Source organism: Alexandromys fortis, unplaced genomic scaffold, assembly GCF_014885135.2.
Source record: "Alexandromys fortis isolate MF-2015 unplaced genomic scaffold, M_Fortis_MF-2015_v1.1 scaffold_221, whole genome shotgun sequence".
Taxonomy (NCBI): domain Eukaryota; kingdom Metazoa; phylum Chordata; class Mammalia; order Rodentia; family Cricetidae; genus Alexandromys; species Alexandromys fortis.
The window spans coordinates 14,028-22,350 of NW_026068096.1; the positions used below are offsets into that span (position 1 = coordinate 14,028).

At 42.1% G+C, this 8,323-nt stretch overlaps 1 pseudogene; it reads left to right on the top strand.

The window, feature by feature from the left end:
- The first annotated feature begins 6,360 nt into the window (after positions 1 to 6,360).
- Positions 6,361 to 6,937, top strand: LOC126489357 (28S ribosomal protein S18c, mitochondrial-like; annotated as a pseudogene).
- Positions 6,938 to 8,323: the final 1,386 nt, after the last annotated feature.

Below are 8,323 nucleotides of genomic sequence, written 5' to 3' on the forward strand. Positions count from 1 at the left end.
AATAATCACTTTCAGCTGCTGAGCATTTTCTAAAAAATATCTATATTGTTCACCATGTACCACTCAATATCCATATCATAAAAGTTCACGAATAATCCTTAATAAACCTCTACATTATTTTACTATCCTTAATGTCTTATAAATGAAGTTTGAAGTAAAAAGAGAGTAAGTAAATTTCTAAAGTATTTATAGGAATTAAATATTGAAGCAGAAATTCAAGCTGAACCATTCTGGCTTTAAACCTGAGATTAGAATGGCTGTGTTATGAATAATAAGTAACCAATGATGGACATGAATGAAATATTAATGTAATACCTACTTGTAGCACTGCTTTTAGATCTAGGCTAGAGAATCCTCTCCTGGCTTCCATGTTTCAGTAGACTCATCTTGTTATCCATCTGTTGTCTAGCTCTGGGCACACTTCTCCGTCTACACTGTCCTGCATACGACCTCACTTAGCTTCTGCGGCCTTCTGGAGCCTCCTACACAGCAGCACACTCCCTAATGGTGTTCCCATTCACAATGTCATCTGTGCCATGCCCAGGGGATGGTCGTGGGTAGGTAGAGGGGATGATAATGATTGTGGATATGTGTGTAAAGGATCCCAAAAGTGCCAGTGAGGACAATCCTGGGAAAAGAAAGGGCAAAGTGCTAGAAAGAGCATCAGGCTATGGTCCAGAGGCCTTCAGCCTACTTGCCTTGTAGATTCCTGGAAGTAAAACCAGGGTTCCCATGAATTCTACATTGGAATCCCAACACCCAACTCATTAAGAAGGTATATTTTTTATACCAGAAGGTGACAACACTCTTATTAATTTTTCTCTAGTTGTGTTATATAAATAATCAAGATTGTTTTTTAAAATTGTATTACTTTATTACTCTTTTAATAATATACTATTTAATATTGAACATAAATATTTAATTTAAATGTATTATAAAATAGACATTTGGTAAGAACAAGACACACAACCATTGCATTAGTGTGGCTAAGCAATGAAACCCTTCCTTTTCTTCCATTAATTATAGTAGGTTATATGTTCATTAACAGATATTTTATGAATTAATTATGTGGAGTAATGATTCATATCTTAAGCTGGACATGCAAAATCATGATGGAAAGAAAAGGAAGACAACCTTTAAATATTTTACTTGAGTGAATTTGCTGCCTTTGTACCTAGATATAATTCTATGTTTGTATCTGATACCGTCATCCTTTCGGCCTTGTGCCACAGTTAGGGGAGCGACGGCCTGTGCTGCTCTGTGAGTTGTCAAGCACTAGTTGTTATTTTTTTCTTTTTGCTTCTGAAATATTCTTTGGGCATATATTTGGTATCACCTTATAAGCAATAGCAGGAGTTTGTCTAGTTAAACCAGAGATTAGAATGACTTAGATATAAATCATGGTAAGTAATTAAAGAAAGACATGAAAAAATATTACTGTATTACTTATTTATTGCCCTGCCCTTCGACCTAGGCTACAAAGTACACTTTTGGTATGCACATGATGAGCAGATATACATGAAGGCAAAAACCCACATATGTATTTTTAACAATGAAAAATGTAGACTCTTTATATCTTTGAAAAGAAAAGAGTATTTGTGGTGTGAACATTTTTTACCCACACTTTTTTATTTAAAAGTTGCTTTCAGTCTGTAGTGAAGTTTGTAGCCTACAGGAAAAAAAATTGAATGTGACTGTCATAGGGCAAATCACATAGAAATGAAGTTTAGTTGTGTCTGTATTACCTTGCCCAGTCTTGATGCGAGGGGAGGAGCTTGGTCCTGCCTCCACTTGATGTCCCATGCTTTGTTCAAGCCCATGGGAGGCTTGCCCCTTTCTGAATGGAGATGGAGGAGGAGTGGGAGTAAAGGGGGAGAGAGGGAGAGGGAACTGTGGTCATTATGTAAAATAAATGAAAAATATGATATTTAAATAAAGTAAAAGCAAAGGCAATTGAAGAGAAATATTACCAGAAAAATGGAAATATATGCCCAAAGTTTTCTTCTTTGCCACTAGCCTCTTTGTTCCTGGTCAATTTGTGCTTATAAACAATTACAAATATGAATGCCTTGCTTATGTTTGTACCATTCATCAATGACAAATATCCTTCATGAATACATTTGGGGGAGGTAAATGAAGTTGTAGGATTTTAATAAGTAGGATATATATAACAAGGTTGCCTCTGGACCTTTCAGAGAAGAGGATTAGAAGTCTCCAAGGGTATAAAGTGCTCTACGCAGGAGAGAGTGGTTGTTTAGATAAGTTTCTTGACTATAGCTCACATCTTTATACTGAATGTGGAAGCCATGAAATTTCTTTTTTTTTTTTTCTTTTTTCTTTTTGCTTTTGTTTTTCGAGACAGGGTTTCTCTGTAGCTTTGGCGCCTGTACTGGAACTAGCTCTTGTAGACCAGGCTGGCCTCGAACTCACAGAGATCCGCCTGCCTCTGCCTCCCGAGTGCTGGGATTAAAGGCTGCACCACCGCCGCCCGGAAGCCGTGAAATTTCTGACAGCAGGGAAAAGTCTGTGACCGCACAACCAAGAAAATTAGTTCAAAACCAAACATGCTCACATAACCGCTCCTCCCTCTCTTTGACTGGAATCCAGGAGCTTGCCTGGTGCTTGGTTGTGGATCTCTGCATCTGGGTCCATTACTCTCTGGATGAAAGCTCTATGATGACAGTTTGGCTCTTCACCCATCCAATTACTAAAGACCAGTTCGGTCATCCTCTCCACTATTGCTAGGAGTCTTATTTGGAGTCATCCTTGGAGATTCCTGGGAATTTCCCTAACACCAGGTTTCTCCCTAACACCTTATTGGCTCCTTCTGTCAAAATATCTCTTTTATTTCTCTATATCCCTCCCTCCGATGATCACGATGGGGAAATCTACAGACACCGCTGGACCAAGCTCGTGGCAACTCACAAACTCTGTACTGACAGCTGTGGAGCCTGCATGGAACTGAACTAGACACTCTGCATGCGGGGTACACTTGGGTAGCTTGGTCTATCTGAGGGGCCCCTGGCAGTGGGACCAGGATCTATCCCTGGTGCATTAGCTACCTTTTTTTTCCTTTTTTTTTTATTTTTTTTAATTTTTTTATTGAGAATAAGAAAAAAAAAGTTTCCGCATCCTCCCAGCCTCCCATTTCCCTTCCCCTCCCCCATTCCTCTCTCCCTCCCTCTCTAATCCAAAGAGCATTCATGGTTCCCTGCCCTGTGGAAAGTCCAAGGTCCTCCCCCCTCCGTCCATGTCTAGGAAGGTGAACATCCAAACTGGCTAGGNCGTCCATGTCTAGGAAGGTGAACATCCAAACTGGCTAGGCTCCCACCAAGCCGGAACATGAAGTAGGATCAGAACCCCTTGCCATTGACCTTGGCTTCTCATCAGTCCTCATTGTTCGCCATGATCAGAGAGTCCGGACTCTCTGATTAGCCCATTCCCTATGGTGGAATGCCGCGGTCAGTCTCGAGGAATGGGGGCGTGGCTTATTCCTGCCTCCACTTAATGTGCCAGGCCTTGTTGACTCCCCATGGGAGGCCTTACCCTTGAGAGAAGTGGGTGGGAGAGGGTAGGCTGCCCCGCAGTGCGGTGAGGGTGGGAACAAGGGGAGAGCTGTGGGAGAAGTGGGAGGGAGAAATGTGGTTGGAAGGTAAAATGATACTTAAAATAAACTATGTAAACATGCAAGCTATCCGAGGCAATTCTGATAGTATTCACCCATGTTTTCTGCACAACCTCTATGCAAATGCAACCTTGTATCTTTACTCAGTGTATTTACCGCGCACTCAGCCTAGATATAGTGGGTAGGGTCTTGGTCCTGCTTCAAAGCAATGTGCTAGACTTTGTTGGTTCCCCGTGGGAAGACATCCTCTCTGAAGAGTGCATAAGGGAATAGGGGTGGGACAAGGGGAAGGTGGAGGGAACAGTAGGAGGGGGAGTGGGAACTGGGATGATATGTAACATGAGAAAAGATAGGGTTTTTTAAAAAAATGAATTTAAAAAAATAGAAATGGCAAATTAAGAGAAATGGAGACAGAAAGCATAGGATAGATCAGGAGGACTGCAGGTTAGTACCAAACAGCCCCAAGTTTATTTCTCAGCCAGCATATATACTAATTACAGGCAAAAGGCAGAAGAAAGGGCAGTGCAGTCAGCTAGCCCTAGCCACCTCCCTGCACTGTCCTTGGGAGGAAGCTCAGGCAGGCGCACTGTCTCAATACAAGAATTCAGCACTTGGCATATAGCAGTCCAAATCTTAATAATTAATGTGTTCTCTCTCTTAGGCAAAAAAAAAAATGCTCTTTCTCATGGGCTTAATCAGAACTTTCTAACAGACCTCAAGCATATTTGGAGCAAGCAGAGCCCGCAATCTGGAGCTCGAATGACTCCACAGCCTACCAGTGTTCTTCACTGTATAAGGATGAAGGCAGTTATCTGTGACTATAATGTCACAGAATGTTTGATTTTCTTTCAAGAAATGCTATTGGAGTTCCTGACTTGAATTTTAAACACACACACACACACACACACACACACACACACACACACACACACACGGGGCAGGGGATCATTAAATGAATAATTCTGGTTTGTGGTTAGGTAAGAGTTTTTAGCAATTTAAAAAATGTTACTAAATCCACTTCTGTGATTTTGTTCATGTGTTTATGCGAAGCAGCCTCTCAGCTCACAGATATTGTGAGGTGAAAAACTTCAAGAACCTCTGATACAGAGAATAAGGACTACGGATGAACATCGGATGTGGGCAGAAATGCGAGGATGGGTTTGGCAGGAAGTGGGGGAACACATGCAGGTTCCACTATAGCGTGCTTACAAGTGTCTTTATATCCTTCTCCGCCTGTCTCTCTCTCCTTTCTTCATACTCTGCCACAAACACAACCTTGCCCTTTACTCTGAATTTGAACCCACGGATACCAGGTGGTAAGTAGGACAACATAACAATGACTGAGGGACCAACTCAGTGCTGTTCAGTTCTGGAGTGGTAGAGAGAACAAAATGAGATCAATAGTGGAAAGAGCACAAAGTGGCTTCCCCTACCCTAACGGTAACTAAATACTAGCCCTGTCTCAGGATGCTGTGCTGATACCCAGCAAATAACCAGGAGACTTGGCTGAGGTGGTCTCCTGTGAGAACACTGCTGTTCATAAACATTAAATATGACCGTTAGTGTGAGTACAGGGTCAGATCAAAGAACTTTCCACACAGACCTTGGTCCTGGGCTCAGTGAGGAGTCAGCAAGCTGCCCATATGAACTGAGCTCCACTCCTTGCCTGCCTTTCTTCGCAATTATTTTTTGCTTTTTATTTTAAAGACCTGTGTGATATGATTTGATTCTGCAATTTAAAAATGAACAAAGTAAATAAATGATTACAAACACACATACACAGACACAATTTACAGCATGATATCAAAATATTTTCAAAGCCTATCAAAGCCAAAAATATTTATTAACTGGTCTTATACAGAAAATTTTGAATACTTCGTAGCCTAAGACATAAATTTCTATAGAAACCTCTCACCACAACGGAAGATCAGAAAATACTCTCTAGGCAAAGATCGTCGCCTTTGACTACAACTCCTTCCGACATTTAAGGTAGACCAGGAACAGGGAAATAATAAATGTTTTTCTATATTCCTTCTTCCTGAGAAGCAAGCATGCAGCTCTTAAAAGTCCAATAAAACACTGCAGAGTAGGCTAAGCCAGAATTTCTGCATCCTCTGCGGTTCAGTTTTGACTCTGCAGAAATCTCAGTAGAGCTCTTAGTAAAAGACGGATCTCTAAATTCCACCCCAGGGATTGCATGCTCATGGTTCTATGCATTCGAATCAGCATTTTAAGCACCTTACTGAGTGACCTGATGCAAGTACATGAGAAGGCATACATTTTATTGGAAACAATATTTGGATTTAGGATGGCTACGTGCTTGAGTGATGGCTTAGGTGTTAAAAGTGCATGAGCACCCGCTGTGCTTACAGAGGACCTGAGCTGGCTTTCTAGCACCCACTAGAGTCAGCTCACAGTCTCCTGTAACTGCATCCCCAGGGGATGCAGGGTATGGAAGAGGAACTCGTGTGCAAAGGATACCAGGTGTAGTGTCCTTGGTGGCTCTGGGTTTGCCATTCCTGGGGCTGATAACCTGAATTTCCTCCAAATGGCCAATTTGTGGGTATCTTTCTTCAGAGTGCTAAGGCTGCCACCTTGTGGCGATCCAAGGTATACGTTTGGAAGATGCTGGTTCCAAAATCCAATAAAGAACACGGAAGGAATTTAAGACATGAGGTCAGTTGTTTTTTTTTTTTTTTTTTTTTTTTTTTGTTTGTTTGTTTTGTTTTGTTTTTGTTTTTGTTTTTGTTTTTTGGCCTAGGAGGAAGATAAGAGTGATCATGCTTTACCACAAAAGCACAGTGGGAGGAAAGGAAGAGGAAGGGCGAAGAATCATGACGGCTCTGGTGGCGGTGTGCAGTGGTGTAGGAAGGAAAATCTTGACCACGACTGCAGTCTGCCTCGCGGATCGCGGAGCTCACGCGGTGCTGTGGAGAAGAAGTTGTGCACAGTATAAACAGGTAGCCAGCAATGAGGACCTGCCAATCCCGATGGAAAACCCCTATAAGGAGCCCCTTAGGAGGTGTGTCTTGTGTGAGAAACGCGTGGATTATAAGGATGTACAGCTTTTGTTCCAGTTCATCTCTCCATTTACCGGATGCATTTACGGACGGCACACAACAGGTCTTTGTGGAAAGAAACAGAAAGAAATAACGAAAGCCATTAAGAGAGCTTAGAAAATGGGGTTTATGCCAGTTACATACAAGGATCCGGCGTATCTCAAAGACCCTAAAGTGTGTAACATCAGGTACCGGGAATAAACTGTGTGAAGTTACTGCCAATAAACCTGGAAGTGAACATGTTGGCACTGACCAAAAAAAAAAAAAAAAAAAACACACACACACAGTGGTTAGGGGACAGAGGAAACAGTGACCAAAATTGACTACACTGTGGTGGACAATCATTTAGCTTCTCCTGTCCTTTTAGTTGTGAGACAAAGCCGTTAACAGGGGAGCCATCTTTCCATCCACTCCCACACTTAGCTTCTCTAATCGAAGCTACAGCAGATGTAAAATATTACAATAGCACTTAATTCATCTCATAGACTCTTCCATGGACACCTGCACTCACTAGACTGCCAAGTGTATACATACACACACACAAATACACATAAAATAAATCTTGGTGAAAGGTTGGCTTGCTTCTTTTTAAAGGATCTTCAAGTACAAACTGCGGGAACATGGAGCTCACTTGCACTGAGACACAGTAGTCAGTCTTACTGCTCTGGGAGCACTGCTGTCCTTAGCATCACAGTAACCAAATGTTCAAGGTAACCAAAGTCTGTGCAGTAAATCTGGGAGCACTGCTGTCCTTTGCATCACAGTCACTTAGTATAGATTGAATAATACGTAAATTGTTTGACTATGTTTTCAGCTTTATGACAAGTGTTTTGAAAATGTTTTGCCTAATCCCTACACACACACACACACACACACACACACACACAAAACTATGATCAACTTTCCACAGATTTACATTTTGTAAAAAAAAAAAAAAAAGGGTATTTCCTTCCAATCAAATATCTGGGCACAGAATGGAATGTAGGATGAATGTCACCGGCCTCACACGTAAGAAGACAAACACTCACAACTGCAGTTGACCTCTCTGTGGTGAGACGACAGCATCACCTGTGTGTACTAATCTGTGACCATTTGTCCCATGGGTTAAGGTAAGGGCATTCCATCTCTAGAGGGTACCACCAAATCCTAGAGGACTGTGAGCAATTTTCATGATTTCTCTACAGTTGTTCCTTGTTTGTTTGTGAGTTGTATTGAAACGTGCATCTTCTTGAAAAGAATTTTCTCTCCACCCTGTTAATCTCTTCCTCCGCCTTTTGTTATGCAGGACTCACTTGATTGCGGAGTTCCCAGTTTACCAGTGACAGAGATTATGGTGGGAGACACAGGCTCTGGGCCCCTAGCAGAGCCTCTGCTTTTCGAGAGGACAACCCTGAATAAGCCTGACCTCTCAGAGGTGACATCACCGTCAAGCTCTTGTTGCTGTACAGCAGGGCCTTGCAAAATCCAGGCCACTGCTCAGCAGCTGAGCTCATCCCCACTCAGAGCTCACATTACCTTTCTCAGCTTGTAATTCTCTCCTAGCAGTAGAATTCCTAAACCCAAACAAAGGTGAGAGAGAGCAGTGAGAAGGAGTCCAGCTTTTGCTCCTTGTGGTGGGAAGTATTCTGTCTTAATGACA